The sequence below is a fragment of the Pseudophryne corroboree genome, chromosome 11, assembly GCF_028390025.1.
Source record: "Pseudophryne corroboree isolate aPseCor3 chromosome 11, aPseCor3.hap2, whole genome shotgun sequence".
NCBI lineage: Eukaryota > Metazoa > Chordata > Amphibia > Anura > Myobatrachidae > Pseudophryne > Pseudophryne corroboree.
Window position 1 is genome coordinate 166,933,030 of NC_086454.1, and position 15,783 is coordinate 166,948,812.

Sequence of the window (15,783 nt, forward strand, 5' to 3'; positions counted from 1 at the left end):
CTTCTACTTCTTCTAGTAACACCTAGTGCCCTCTATGTTTGAGCAGCATTATAATAACTGATTAATTTGCCCTTGCATATCTTAGTTATGCCATATTGCTTGATTTGAGACAAAAGTCACTGAGCCATGTAGAGAAAAATCTTCATCAGCCAAAGGATGACACTCCCACTGGCTTCTGATATGTATTTGAAGAGATTTTGTGATATATGTGTCTATGATGTTTTCAAGTATTCATGCACTCCACGATGAGCTTATTCCATTCTTGTCCATTAAGAAAAGCAAATGGCCCATACGGAGATCGAACCCGTGACCTTGGCGTTATTAGCACCACGCTCTAACCAACTGAGCTAACAGGCCACAAATATTACTGCCAGCAAACACAAAACTGGCAAATGTACCTCAAAGCACAGATCATATTTTGTTTTTATAGCATTTCATTTTTCAAAAAAAAGCTTAAGCCATAGAGTCACTTGAAGCATGGGTATCATAAAAATGCTCCAGTTTCTTTCCACATTACAAAATAAAAATAAATATTAGATAGGATAATAACAAAGATTAAGGCATCTACTAATAGTATAAAAATAGACAATTTAGACAAGGAGTATATGCAAATCTAAGCAAAATCAATCTAAAAAATCTAATACACAATTTTTAATTGTAAATTTACAGATTGTTGAAAAAGATAATCCCAGGATGTAATCCATTATGTATTAAATTTAGTATGTTTTACCAAGTTGTGTATGAATAACTTTTAACACAAAAAAATATATATTGGGGAAGTAGCTTAATGTGCCCATTGGAAATAAAGAATGCTAGCCCATTTTGGAATGCAAAGCTTAAGAAAATACAAACTTCAATCCATAGGAAAGCACTTTTTATTTAGTCTACACTCTGTAATCATACTATAGCTTAATTTACAAATTGTGATGTCATTATCAGACTTAACTCACAAGAGACTTTCATCCTTGGTCTATAAAAAAGGCAGTCCTCTGTTATAAAGCTTGAAACAATTGTAAGTGGCTGATATGCAAATATGGAAATACAGAAAAACTGTCAATTCAATGCTAGGATAACATAAGGGGTGATGCTCCAACTGAAATTGGTCCTAGGCATTTAGGTTTCTAGTATCTATCTTCTCCTTTAAAAAATAGGTTACTTTTTATATATTATCATTGGTTTTGGACAAATATTCTACATAATACCTATTGCATCCCTGAGCTTATTAGAAACTTGAAATAATATATATAAAGTATTGAATTTCTTTTCTTTGCATTTAAAAGATGAGCGCACTTCAGTAGATGCCATTGCTCAGGTGAGGGTTCCATGGTGTAATTGTTAGCACCCTGGACTTTGAATCTAGTCATCTGAGTTCATATCTCGTGGGAGCTAACATTGTTTATTTTCCTTTTGTTCAAAGCTCCATTTTCATTCAATGTATGAGTATTGCAAATCTTCATTTAAAATTCATATAAATTCCATCATCTTCAGTGGTGTCCTTTGTTTAAACTCATTTTTAAACTTATCAAATCAGAAGTATGTCAAATATTTGGAAATAAGAAAAGATGCAATAAGAATGCAGAGATCCATTACTTGTGCTCTGGTCTTTAGAAATTCTCAATTTTTTTTACTTCAGTGTGCACTAATGAGAGGGGAGCACATATCTTCTTCTTCTTCTAGTAACACCTAGTGCCCTCTATGTTTGAGCAGCAATATAACTGATTAATTTGCCCTTACATATCTTAGTTATGCCATATTGCTTGATTTGAGACAAAAGTCACAGAGCCATGTAGAGAAAAATCTTCATCAGCCAAAGGATGACACTCCCACTGGCTTCTGATATGTATTTGAAGAGATTTTGTGATATATGTGTCTATGATGTTTTCAAGTATTCATGCACTCCACCGATGAGCTTATTCCATTCTTGTCCATCAAGAAAAGCAAATAGCCCATACGGGGATCGAACCCGTGACCTTGGCGTTATTAGCACCACGCTCTAACCAACTGAGCTAACCGGCCACAGATGTTACTGCAAGCAAACACAAATCTGGCAAATGTACCTCAAAGCACAGATCATATTTTGTTTTTATAGCATTTCATTTTTCAAAAAAAAGCTTAAGCCATAGAGTCACTTGAAGCATGGGTATCATAAAAATGCTCCAGTTTCTTTCCACATTACAAAATAAAAATAAATATTAGATAGGATAATAACAAAGATTAAGGCATCTAGTAATAGTATAAAAATAGACAATTTAGACTAGGAGTATATGCAAATCTAAGCAAAATCAATCTAAAAAATCTAATACACAATTTTTAATTGTAAATTTACAGATTGTTGAAAAAGATAATCCCAGGATGTAATCCATTATGTATTAAATTTAGTATGTTTTACCAAGTTGTGTATGAATAACTTTTAACACAAAAAAATATATATTGGGGAAGTAGCTTAATGTGCCCATTGGAAATAAAGAATGCTAGCCCATTTTGGAATGCAAAGCTTAAGAAAATACAAACTTCAATCCATAGGAAAGCACTTTTTATTCAGTCTACACTCTGTAATCATACTATAGCTTAATTTACAAATTGTGATGTCATTATCAGACTTAACTCACAAGAGACTTTCATCCTTGGTCTATAAAAAAGGCAGTCCTCTGTTATAAAGCTTGAAACAATTGTAAGTGGCTGATATGCAAATATGGAAATACAGAAAAACTGTCAATTCAATGCTAGGATAACATAAGGGGTGATGCTCCAACTGAAATTGGTCCTAGGCATTTAGGTTTCTAGTATCTATCTTCTCCTTTAAAAAATAGGTTACTTTTTATATATTATCATTGGGTTTGGACAAATATTCTACATAATACCTATTGCATCCCTGAGCTTATTAGAAACTTGAAATAATATATATAAAGTATTGAATTTCTTTTCTTTGCATTTAAAAGATGAGTGCACTTCAGTAGATGCCATTGCTCAGGTGAGGGTTCCATGGTGTAATTGTTAGCACCCTGGACTTTGAATCTAGTAATCTGAGTTCATATCTCGTGGGAGCTAACATTGTTTATTTTCCTTTTGTTCAAAGCTCCATTTTCATTCAATGTATGAGTATTGCAAATCTTCATTTAAAATTCATATAAATTCCATCATCTTCAGTGGTGTCCTTTGTTTAAACTCATTTTTAAACTTATCAAATCAGAAGTATGTCAAATATTTGGAAATAAGAAAAGATGCAATAAGAATGCAGAGATCCATTACTTGTGCTCTGGTCTTTAGAAATTCTCCATTTTTTTTACTTCAGTGTGCACTAATGAGAGGGGAGCACATATCTTCTTCTTCTAGTAACACCTAGTGCCCTCTATGTTTGAGCAGCAATATAATAACTGATTAATTTGCCCTTGCATATCTTAGTTATGCCATATTGCTTGATTTGAGACAAAAGTCACTGAGCCATGTAGAGAAAAATCTTCATCAGCCAAAGGATGACACTCCCACTGGCTTCTGATATGTATTTGAAGAGATTTTGTGATATGTGTCTATGATGTTTTCAAGTATTCATGCACTCCACTGATGAGCTTATTCCATTCTTGTCCATCAAGAAAAGCAAATGGCCCATACGGGGATCGAACCCGTGACCTTGGCGTTATTAGCACCACGCTCTAACCAACTGAGCTAACCGGCCACAGATGTTACTGCAAGCAAACACAAATCTGGCAAATGTACCTCAAAGCACAGATCATATTTTGTTTTTATAGCATTTCATTTTTCAAAAAAAAGCTTAAGCCATAGAGTCACTTGAAGCATGGGTATCATAAAAATGCTCCAGTTTCTTTCCACATTACAAAATAAAAATAAATATTAGATAGGATAATAACAAAGATTAAGGCATCTACTAATAGTATAAAAATAGACAATTTATTCAAGGAGTATATGCAAATCTAAGCAAAATCAATCTAAAAATCTAATACACAATTTTTAATTGTAAATTTACAGATTGTTGAAAAAGATAATCCCAACATGTAATCCATTATGTATTAAATTTAGTATGTTTTACCAAGTTGTGTATGAATAACTTTTAACAAAAAAATATATATATTGGGGAAGTAGCTTAATGTGCCCATTGGAAATAAAGAATGCTAGCCCATTTTGGAATGCAAAGCTTAAGAAAATACAGACTTCAATCCATAGGAAAGCACTTTTTATTCAGTCTACTCTCTGTAATCATACTATAGCTTAATTTACAAATTGTGATGTCATTATCAGACTTAACTCACAAGAGACTTTCATCCTTGGTCTATAAAAAAGGCAGTCCTCTGTTATAAAGCTTGAAACAATTGTAAGTGGCTGATATGCAAATATGGAAATACAGAAAAACTGTCAATTCAATGCTAGGATAACATAAGGGGTGATGCTCCAACTGAAATTGGTCCTAGGCATTTTGGTTTCTAGTATCTATCTTATCCTTCAAAAAATAGGTTACTTTTTATATATTATCATTGGGTTTGGACAAATATTCTACATAATACCTATTGCATCCCTGAGTTTATTAGAAACTTGAAATAATATATATAAAGTATTGAATTTCTTTTCTTTGCATTTAAAAGATGAGCGCACTTCAGTAGATGCCATTGCTCAGGTGAGGGTTCCATGGTGTAATTGTTAGCACCCTGGACTTTGAATCTAGTCATCTGAGTTCATATCTCGTGGGAGCTAACATTGTTTATTTTCCTTTTGTTCAAAGCTCCATTTTCATTCAATGAATGAGTATTGCAAATCTTCATTTAAAATTCATATAAATTCCATCATCTTCAGTGGTGTCCTTTGTTTAAACTCATTTTTAAACTTATCAAATCAGAAGTATGTCAAATATTTGGAAATAAGAAAAGATGCAATAAGAATGCAGAGATCCATTACTTGTGCTCTGGTCTTTAGAAATTCTCCATTTTTTTTTACTTCAGTGTGCACTAATGAGAGGGGAGCACATATCTTGTTCTTCTTCTAGTAACACCTAGTGCCCTCTATGTTTGAGCAGCAATATAATAACTGATTAATTTGCCCATGCATATCTTAGTTATGCCATATTGCTTGATTTGAGACAAAAGTCACTGAGCCATGTAGAGAAAAATCTTCATCAGCCAAAGGATGACACTCCCACTGGCTTCTGATATGTATTTGAAGAGATTTTGTGATATGTGTCTATGATGTTTTCAAGTATTCATGCACTCCACTGATGAGCTTATTCCATTCTTGTCCATCAAGAAAAGCAAATGGCCCATACGGGGATCGAACCCGTGACCTTGGCGTTATTAGCACCACGCTCTAACCAACTGAGCTAACCAGCCACAGATGTTACTGCAAGCAAACACAAATCTGGCAAATGTACCTCAAAGCACAGATCATATTTTGTTTTTATAGCATTTCATTTTTCAAAAAAAAGCTTAAGCCATAGAGTCACTTGAAGCATGGGTATCATAAAAATGCTCCAGTTTCTTTCCACATTACAAAATAAAAATAAATATTAGATAGGATAATAACAAAGATTAAGGCATCTACTAATAGTATAAAAATAGACAATTTATTCAAGGAGTATATGCAAATCTAAGCAAAATCAATCTAAAAATCTAATACACAATTTTTAATTGTAAATTTACAGATTGTTGAAAAAGATAATCCCAAGATGTAATCCATTATGTATTAAATTTAGTATGTTTTACCAAGTTGTGTATGAATAACTTTTAACAAAAAAATATATATATTGGGGAAGTAGCTTAATGTGCCCATTGGAAATAAAGAATGCTAGCCCATTTTGGAATGCAAAGCTTAAGAAAATACAGACTTCAATCCATAGGAAAGCACTTTTTATTCAGTCTACACTCTGTAATCATACTATAGCTTAATTTACAAATTGTGATGTCATTATCAGACTTAACTCACAAGAGACTTTCATCCTTGGTCTATAAAAAAGGCAGTCCTGTGTTATAAAGCTTGAAACAATTGTAAGTGGCTGATATGCAAATATGGAAATACAGAAAAACTGTCAATTCAATGCTAGGATAACATAAGGGGTGATGCTCCAACTGAAATTGGTCCTAGGCATTTTGGTTTCTAGTATCTATCTTATCCTTCAAAAAATAGGTTACTTTTTATATATTATCATTGGGTTTGGACAAATATTCTACATAATACCTATTGCATCCCTGAGCTTATTAGAAACTTGAAATAATATATATAAAGTATTGAATTTCTTTTCTTTGCATTTAAAAGATGAGCGCACTTCAGTAGATGCCATTGCTCAGGTGAGGGTTCCATGGTGTAATTGTTAGCACCCTGGACTTTGAATCTAGTCATCTGAGTTCATATCTCGTGGGAGCTAACATTGTTTATTTTCCTTTTGTTCAAAGCTCCATTTTCATTCAATGAATGAGTATTGCAAATCTTCATTTAAAATTCATATAAATTCCATCATCTTCAGTGGTGTCCTTTGTTTAAACTCATTTTTAAACTTATCAAATCAGAAGTATGTCAAATATTTGGAAATAAGAAAAGATGCAATAAGAATGCAGAGATCCATTACTTGTGCTCTGGTCTTTAGAAATTCTCCATTTTTTTTACTTCAGTGTGCACTAATGAGAGGGGAGCACATATCTTCTTCTTCTTCTAGTAACACCTAGTGCCCTCTATGTTTGAGCAGCAATATAATAACTGATTAATTTGCCCATGCATATCTTAGTTATGCCATATTGCTTGATTTGAGACAAAAGTCACTGAGCCATGTAGAGAAAAATCTTCATCAGCCAAAGGATGACACTCCCACTGGCTTCTGATATGTATTTGAAGAGATTTTGTGATATATGTGTCTATGATGTTTTCAAGTATTCATGCACTCCACCGATGAGCTTATTCCATTCTTGTCCATCAAGAAAAGCAAATGGCCCATACGGGGATCGAACCCATGACCTTGGCGTTATTAGCACCACGCTCTAACCAACTGAGCTAACCGGCCACAGATGTTACTGCAAGCAAACACAAAACTGGCAAATGTACCTCAAAGCACAGATCATATTTTGTTTTTATAGCATTTCATTTTTCAAAAAAAAGCTTAAGCCATAGAGTGATCTGAAGCATGGGTATCATAAAAATGCTCCAGTTTCTTTCCACATTACAAAATAAAAATAAATATTAGATAGGATAATAACAAAGATTAAGGCATCTAGTAATAGTATAAAAATAGACAATTTAGACTAGGAGTATATGCAAATCTAAGCAAAATCAATCTAAAAAATCTAATACACAATTTTTAATTGTAAATTTACAGATTGTTGAAAAAGATAATCCCAGGATGTAATCCATTATATATTAAATTTAGTATGTTTTACCAAGTTGTGTATGAATAACTTTTAACACAAAAAAATATATATTGGGGAAGTAGCTTAATGTGCCCATTGGAAATAAAGAATGCTAGCCCATTTTGGAATGCAAAGCTTAAGAAAATACAAACTTCAATCCATAGGAAAGCACTTTTTATTCAGTCTACACTCTGTAATCATACTATAGTTTAATTTACAAATTGTGATGTCATTATCAGACTTAACTCACAAGAGACTTTCATCCTTGGTCTATAAAAAAGGCAGTCCTCTGTTATAAAGCTTGAAACAATTGTAAGTGGCTGATATGCAAATATGGAAATACAGAAAAACTGTCAATTCAATGCTAGGATAACATAAGGGGTGATGCTCCAACTGAAATTGGTCCTAGGCATTTAGGTTTCTAGTATCTATCTTCTCCTTTAAAAAATAGGTTACTTTTTATATATTATCATTGGGTTTGGACAAATATTCTACATAATACCTATTGCATCCCTGAGCTTATTAGAAACTTGAAATAATATATATAAAGTATTGAATTTCTTTTCTTTGCATTTAAAAGATGAGCGCACTTCAGTAGATGCCATTGCTCAGGTGAGGGTTCCATGGTGTAATTGTTAGCACCCTGGACTTTGAATCTAGTAATCTGAGTTCATATCTCGTGGGAGCTAACATTGTTTTTTTTTCCTTTTGTTCAAAGCTCCATTTTCATTCAATGAATGAGTATTGCAAATCTTCATTTAAAATTCATATAAATTCCATCATCTTCAGTGGTGTCCTTTGTTTAAACTCATTTTTAAACTTATCAAATCAGAAGTATGTCAAATATTTGGAAATAAGAAAAGATGCAATAAGAATGCAGAGATCCATTACTTGTGCTCTGGTCTTTAGAAATTCTCCATTTTTTTTTACTTCAGTGTGCACTAATGAGAGGGGAGCACATATCTTGTTCTTCTTCTAGTAACACCTAGTGCCCTCTATGTTTGAGCAGCAATATAATAACTGATTAATTTGCCCATGCATATCTTAGTTATGCCATATTGCTTGATTTGAGACAAAAGTCACTGAGCCATGTAGAGAAAAATCTTCATCAGCCAAAGGATGACACTCCCACTGGCTTCTGATATGTATTTGAAGAGATTTTGTGATATGTGTCTATGATGTTTTCAAGTATTCATGCACTCCACTGATGAGCTTATTCCATTCTTGTCCATCAAGAAAAGCAAATGGCCCATACGGGGATCGAACCCGTGACCTTGGCGTTATTAGCACCACGCTCTAACCAACTGAGCTAACCAGCCACAGATGTTACTGCAAGCAAACACAAATCTGGCAAATGTACCTCAAAGCACAGATCATATTTTGTTTTTATAGCATTTCATTTTTCAAAAAAAAGCTTAAGCCATAGAGTCACTTGAAGCATGGGTATCATAAAAATGCTCCAGTTTCTTTCCACATTACAAAATAAAAATAAATATTAGATAGGATAATAACAAAGATTAAGGCATCTACTAATAGTATAAAAATAGACAATTTATTCAAGGAGTATATGCAAATCTAAGCAAAATCAATCTAAAAATCTAATACACAATTTTTAATTGTAAATTTACAGATTGTTGAAAAAGATAATCCCAAGATGTAATCCATTATGTATTAAATTTAGTATGTTTTACCAAGTTGTGTATGAATAACTTTTAACAAAAAAATATATATATTGGGGAAGTAGCTTAATGTGCCCATTGGAAATAAAGAATGCTAGCCCATTTTGGAATGCAAAGCTTAAGAAAATACAGACTTCAATCCATAGGAAAGCACTTTTTATTCAGTCTACACTCTGTAATCATACTATAGCTTAATTTACAAATTGTGATGTCATTATCAGACTTAACTCACAAGAGACTTTCATCCTTGGTCTATAAAAAAGGCAGTCCTGTGTTATAAAGCTTGAAACAATTGTAAGTGGCTGATATGCAAATATGGAAATACAGAAAAACTGTCAATTCAATGCTAGGATAACATAAGGGGTGATGCTCCAACTGAAATTGGTCCTAGGCATTTTGGTTTCTAGTATCTATCTTATCCTTCAAAAAATAGGTTACTTTTTATATATTATCATTGGGTTTGGACAAATATTCTACATAATACCTATTGCATCCCTGAGCTTATTAGAAACTTGAAATAATATATATAAAGTATTGAATTTCTTTTCTTTGCATTTAAAAGATGAGCGCACTTCAGTAGATGCCATTGCTCAGGTGAGGGTTCCATGGTGTAATTGTTAGCACCCTGGACTTTGAATCTAGTCATCTGAGTTCATATCTCGTGGGAGCTAACATTGTTTATTTTCCTTTTGTTCAAAGCTCCATTTTCATTCAATGAATGAGTATTGCAAATCTTCATTTAAAATTCATATAAATTCCATCATCTTCAGTGGTGTCCTTTGTTTAAACTCATTTTTAAACTTATCAAATCAGAAGTATGTCAAATATTTGGAAATAAGAAAAGATGCAATAAGAATGCAGAGATCCATTACTTGTGCTCTGGTCTTTAGAAATTCTCCATTTTTTTTACTTCAGTGTGCACTAATGAGAGGGGAGCACATATCTTCTTCTTCTTCTAGTAACACCTAGTGCCCTCTATGTTTGAGCAGCAATATAATAACTGATTAATTTGCCCATGCATATCTTAGTTATGCCATATTGCTTGATTTGAGACAAAAGTCACTGAGCCATGTAGAGAAAAATCTTCATCAGCCAAAGGATGACACTCCCACTGGCTTCTGATATGTATTTGAAGAGATTTTGTGATATATGTGTCTATGATGTTTTCAAGTATTCATGCACTCCACCGATGAGCTTATTCCATTCTTGTCCATCAAGAAAAGCAAATGGCCCATACGGGGATCGAACCCATGACCTTGGCGTTATTAGCACCACGCTCTAACCAACTGAGCTAACCGGCCACAGATGTTACTGCAAGCAAACACAAAACTGGCAAATGTACCTCAAAGCACAGATCATATTTTGTTTTTATAGCATTTCATTTTTCAAAAAAAAGCTTAAGCCATAGAGTGATCTGAAGCATGGGTATCATAAAAATGCTCCAGTTTCTTTCCACATTACAAAATAAAAATAAATATTAGATAGGATAATAACAAAGATTAAGGCATCTAGTAATAGTATAAAAATAGACAATTTAGACTAGGAGTATATGCAAATCTAAGCAAAATCAATCTAAAAAATCTAATACACAATTTTTAATTGTAAATTTACAGATTGTTGAAAAAGATAATCCCAGGATGTAATCCATTATATATTAAATTTAGTATGTTTTACCAAGTTGTGTATGAATAACTTTTAACACAAAAAAATATATATTGGGGAAGTAGCTTAATGTGCCCATTGGAAATAAAGAATGCTAGCCCATTTTGGAATGCAAAGCTTAAGAAAATACAAACTTCAATCCATAGGAAAGCACTTTTTATTCAGTCTACACTCTGTAATCATACTATAGTTTAATTTACAAATTGTGATGTCATTATCAGACTTAACTCACAAGAGACTTTCATCCTTGGTCTATAAAAAAGGCAGTCCTCTGTTATAAAGCTTGAAACAATTGTAAGTGGCTGATATGCAAATATGGAAATACAGAAAAACTGTCAATTCAATGCTAGGATAACATAAGGGGTGATGCTCCAACTGAAATTGGTCCTAGGCATTTAGGTTTCTAGTATCTATCTTCTCCTTTAAAAAATAGGTTACTTTTTATATATTATCATTGGGTTTGGACAAATATTCTACATAATACCTATTGCATCCCTGAGCTTATTAGAAACTTGAAATAATATATATAAAGTATTGAATTTCTTTTCTTTGCATTTAAAAGATGAGCGCACTTCAGTAGATGCCATTGCTCAGGTGAGGGTTCCATGGTGTAATTGTTAGCACCCTGGACTTTGAATCTAGTAATCTGAGTTCATATCTCGTGGGAGCTAACATTGTTTATTTTCCTTTTGTTCAAAGCTCCATTTTCATTCAATGTATGAGTATTGCAAATCTTCATTTAAAATTCATATAAATTCCATCATCTTCAGTGGTGTCCTTTGTTTAAACTCATTTTTAAACTTATCAAATCAGAAGTATGTCAAATATTTGGAAATAAGAAAAGATGCAATAAGAATGCAGAGATCCATTACTTGTGCTCTGGTCTTTAGAAATTCTCCATTTTTTTTTACTTCAGTGTGCACTAATGAGAGGGGAGCACATATCTTCTACTTCTTCTAGTAACACCTAGTGCCCTCTATGTTTGAGCAGCATTATAATAACTGATTAATTTGCCCTTGCATATCTTAGTTATGCCATATTGCTTGATTTGAGACAAAAGTCACTGAGCCATGTAGAGAAAAATCTTCATCAGCCAAAGGATGACACTCCCACTGGCTTCTGATATGTATTTGAAGAGATTTTGTGATATATGTGTCTATGATGTTTTCAAGTATTCATGCACTCCACGATGAGCTTATTCCATTCTTGTCCATCAAGAAAAGCAAATGGCCCATACGGGGATCGAACCCGTGACCTTGGCGTGATTAGCACCACGCTCTAACCAACTGAGCTAACAGGCCACAAATATTACTGCCAGAACACACAAAACTGGCAAATGTACCTCAAAGCACAGATCATATTTTGTTTTTATAGCATTTCATTTTTCAAAAAAAAGCTTAAGCCATAGAGTCACTTGAAGCATGGGTATCATAAAAATGCTCCAGTTTCTTTCCACATTACAAAATAAAAATAAATATTAGATAGGATAATAACAAAGATTAAGGCATCTACTAATAGTATAAAAATAGACAATTTATTCAAGGAGTATATGCAAATCTAAGCAAAATCAATCTAAAAAATCTAATACACAATTTTTAATTGTAAATTTACAGATTGTTGAAAAAGATAATCCCAGGATGTAATCCATTATGTATTAAATTTAGTATGTTTTACCAAGTTGTGTATGAATAACTTTTAACACAAAAATATATATATTGGGGAAGTAACTTAATGTGCCCATTGGAAATAAAGAATGCTAGCCCATTTTGGAATGCAAAGCTTAAGAAAATACAAACTTCAATCCATAGGAAAGCACTTTTTATTCAGTCTACACTCTGTAATCATACTATAGCTTAATTTACAAATTGTGATGTCATTATCAGACTTAACTCACAAGAGACTTTCATACTTGGTCTATAAAAAAGGCAGTCCTCTGTTATAAAGCTTGAAACAATTGTAAGTGGCTGATATGCAAATATGGAAATACTGAAAAACTGTCAATTCAATGCTAGGATAACATAAGGGCTGATGCTCCAACTGAAATTGGTCCTAGGCATTTAGGTTTCTAGTATCTATCTTCTCCTTTAAAAAATAGGTTACTTTTTATATATTATCATTGGGTTTGGACAAATATTCTACATAATACCTATTGCATCCCTGAGCTTATTAGAAACTTGAAATAATATATATAAAGTATTGAATTTATTTTCTTTGCATTTAAAAGATGAGCGCACTACAGTAGATGCCATTGCTCAGGTGAGGGTTCCATGGTGTAATTGTTAGCACCCTGGACTTTGAATCTAGTAATTTGAATTCATATCTCGTGGGAGCTAACATTGTTTATTTTCCTTTTGTTCAAAGCTCCATTTTCATTCAATGTATGAGTATTGCAAATCTTCATTTAAAATTCATATAAATTCCATCATCTTCAGTGGTGTCCTTTGTTTAAACTCATTTTTAAACTTATCAAATCAGAAGTATGTCAAATATTTGGAAATAAGAAAAGATGCAATAAGAATGCAGAGATCCATTACTTGTGCTCTGGTCTTTAGAAATTCTCCATTTTTTTTACTTCAGTGTGCACTAATGAGAGGGGAGCACATATCTTCTTCTTCTTCTTCATCTAGTAACACCTAGTGCCCTCTATGTTTGAGCAGCAATATAATAACTGATTAATTTGCCCATGCATATCTTAGTTATGCCATATTGCTTGATTTGAGACAAAAGTCACTGAGCCATGCAGAGAAAAATCTTCATCAGCCAAAGGATGACACTCCCACTGGCTTCTGATATGTATTTGAAGAGATTTTGTGATATATGTGTCTATGATGTTTTCAAGTATTCATGCACTCCACCGATGAGCTTATTCCATTCTTGTCCTTCAAGAAAAGCAAATGGCCCATACGGGGATCGAACCCGTGACCTTGGCGTTATTAGCACCACGCTCTAACCAACTGAGCTAACCGGCCACAGATGTTACTGCAAGCAAACACAAAACTGGCAAATGTACCTCAAAGCACAGATCATATTTTGTTTTTATAGCATTTAATTTTTCAAAAAAAAGCTTAAGCCATAGAGTGATCTGAAGCATGGGTATCATAAAAATGCTCCAGTTTCTTTCCACATTACAAAATAAAAATAAATATTAGATAGGATAATAACAAAGATTAAGGCATCTACTAATAGTATAAAAATAGACAATTTAGACTAGGAGTATATGCAAATCTAAGCAAAATCAATCTAAAAAATCTAATACACAATTTTTAATTGTAAATTTACAGATTGTTGAAAAAGATAATCCCAGGATGTAATCCATTATGTATTAAATTTAGTATGTTTTACCAAGTTGTGTATGAATAACTTTTAACACAAAAAAATATATATTGGGGAAGTAGCTTAATGTGCCCATTGGAAATAAAGAATGCTAGCCCATTTTGGAATGCAAAGCTTAAGAAAATACAAACTTCAATCCATAGGAAAGCACTTTTTATTCAGTCTACACTCTGTAATCATACTATAGCTTCATTTACAAATTGTGATGTCATTATCAGACTTAACTCACAAGAGACTTTCATCCTTGGTCTATAAAAAAGGCAGTCCTCTGTTATAAAGCTTGAAACAATTGTAAGTGGCTGATATGCAAATATGGAAATACAGAAAAACTGTCAATTCAATGCTAGGATAACATAAGGGGTGATGCTCCAACTGAAATTGGTCCTAGGCATTTAGGTTTCTAGTATCTATCTTCTCCTTTAAAAAATAGGTTACTTTTTATATATTATCATTGGGTTTGGACAAATATTCTACATAATACCTATTGCATCCCTGAGCTTATTAGAAACTTGAAATAATATATATAAAGTATTGAATTTCTTTTCTTTGCATTTAAAAGATGAGCGCACTTCAGTAGATGCCATTGCTCAGGTGAGGGTTCCATGGTGTAATTGTTAGCACCCTGGACTTTGAATCTAGTAATCTGAGTTCATATCTCGTGGGAGCTAACATTGTTTATTTTCCTTTTGTTCAAAGCTCCATTTTCATTCAATGTATGAGTATTGCAAATCTTAATTTAAAATTCATATAAATTCCATCATCTTCAGTGGTGTCCTTTGTTTAAACTCATTTTTAAACTTATCAAATCAGAAGTATGTCAAATATTTGAAAATAAGAAAAGATACAATAAGAATGCAGAGATCCATTACTTGTGCTCTGGTCTTTAGAAATTCTCCATTTTTTTTTACTTCAGTGTGCACTAATGAGAGGGGAGCACATATCTTCTACTTCTTCTAGTAACACCTAGTGCCCTCTATGTTTGAGCAGCAATATAATAACTGATTAATTTGCCCTTGCATATCTTAGTTATGCCATATTGCTTGATTTGAGACAAAAGTCACTGAGCCATGTAGAGAAAAATCTTCATCAGCCAAAGGATGACACTCCCACTGGCTTCTGATATGTATTTGAAGAGATTTTGTGATATATGTGTCTATGATGTTTTCAAGTATTCATGCACTCCACGATGAGCTTATTCCATTCTTGTCCATCAAGAAAAGCAAATGGCCCATACGGGGATCGAACCCGTGACCTTGGCGTGATTAGCACCACGCTCTAACCAACTGAGCTAACAGGCCACAAATATTACTGCCAGAACACACAAAACTGGCAAATGTACCTCAAAGCACAGATCATATTTTGTTTTTATAGCATTTCATTTTTCAAAAAAAAGCTTAAACCATAGAGTCACTTGAAGCATGGGTATCATAAAAATGCTCCAGTTTCTTTCCACATTACAAAATAAAAATAAATATTAGATAGGATAATAACAAAGATTAAGGCATCTACTAATAGTATAAAAATAGACAATTTAGACAAGGAGTATATGCAAATCTAAGCAAAATAAATCTAAAAAATCTAATACACAATTTTTAATTGTAAATTTACAGATTGTTGAAAAAGATAATCCCAGGATGTAATCCATTATGTATTAAATTTAGTATGTTTTACCAAGTTGTGTATGAATAACTTTTAACACAAAAAAATATATATTGGGGAAGTAGCTTAATGTGCCCATTGGAAATAAAGAATGCTAGCCCATTTTGGAATGC

General features: G+C 32.8%; 10 non-coding genes across 10 annotated transcripts; all 10 read right to left on the reverse strand.

The window, feature by feature from the left end:
* Positions 1–283: 283 nt before the first annotated feature.
* On the reverse strand, positions 284–357 carry TRNAI-AAU (transfer RNA isoleucine (anticodon AAU)). The gene has a single exon. It is a non-coding gene; the product is annotated as a tRNA-Ile (tRNA).
* A 1,585-nt stretch (positions 358–1,942) lies between these two features.
* On the reverse strand, positions 1,943–2,016 carry TRNAI-AAU (transfer RNA isoleucine (anticodon AAU)). Its single transcript has one exon. It is a non-coding gene; the product is annotated as a tRNA-Ile (tRNA).
* Positions 2,017–3,599: 1,583 nt separating this feature from the next.
* TRNAI-AAU (transfer RNA isoleucine (anticodon AAU)) lies at positions 3,600–3,673 on the reverse strand. The gene has a single exon. It is a non-coding gene; the product is annotated as a tRNA-Ile (tRNA).
* Positions 3,674–5,259: 1,586 nt separating this feature from the next.
* Positions 5,260–5,333, reverse strand: TRNAI-AAU (transfer RNA isoleucine (anticodon AAU)). Its single transcript has one exon. It is a non-coding gene; the product is annotated as a tRNA-Ile (tRNA).
* A 1,587-nt stretch (positions 5,334–6,920) lies between these two features.
* Positions 6,921–6,994, reverse strand: TRNAI-AAU (transfer RNA isoleucine (anticodon AAU)). The gene has a single exon. It is a non-coding gene; the product is annotated as a tRNA-Ile (tRNA).
* A 1,588-nt stretch (positions 6,995–8,582) lies between these two features.
* TRNAI-AAU (transfer RNA isoleucine (anticodon AAU)) lies at positions 8,583–8,656 on the reverse strand. The gene has a single exon. It is a non-coding gene; the product is annotated as a tRNA-Ile (tRNA).
* A 1,587-nt stretch (positions 8,657–10,243) lies between these two features.
* On the reverse strand, positions 10,244–10,317 carry TRNAI-AAU (transfer RNA isoleucine (anticodon AAU)). The gene has a single exon. It is a non-coding gene; the product is annotated as a tRNA-Ile (tRNA).
* Positions 10,318–11,905: 1,588 nt separating this feature from the next.
* On the reverse strand, positions 11,906–11,979 carry TRNAI-AAU (transfer RNA isoleucine (anticodon AAU)). Its single transcript has one exon. It is a non-coding gene; the product is annotated as a tRNA-Ile (tRNA).
* Positions 11,980–13,573: 1,594 nt separating this feature from the next.
* On the reverse strand, positions 13,574–13,647 carry TRNAI-AAU (transfer RNA isoleucine (anticodon AAU)). The gene has a single exon. It is a non-coding gene; the product is annotated as a tRNA-Ile (tRNA).
* Positions 13,648–15,235: 1,588 nt separating this feature from the next.
* Positions 15,236–15,309, reverse strand: TRNAI-AAU (transfer RNA isoleucine (anticodon AAU)). The gene has a single exon. It is a non-coding gene; the product is annotated as a tRNA-Ile (tRNA).
* Positions 15,310–15,783: the final 474 nt, after the last annotated feature.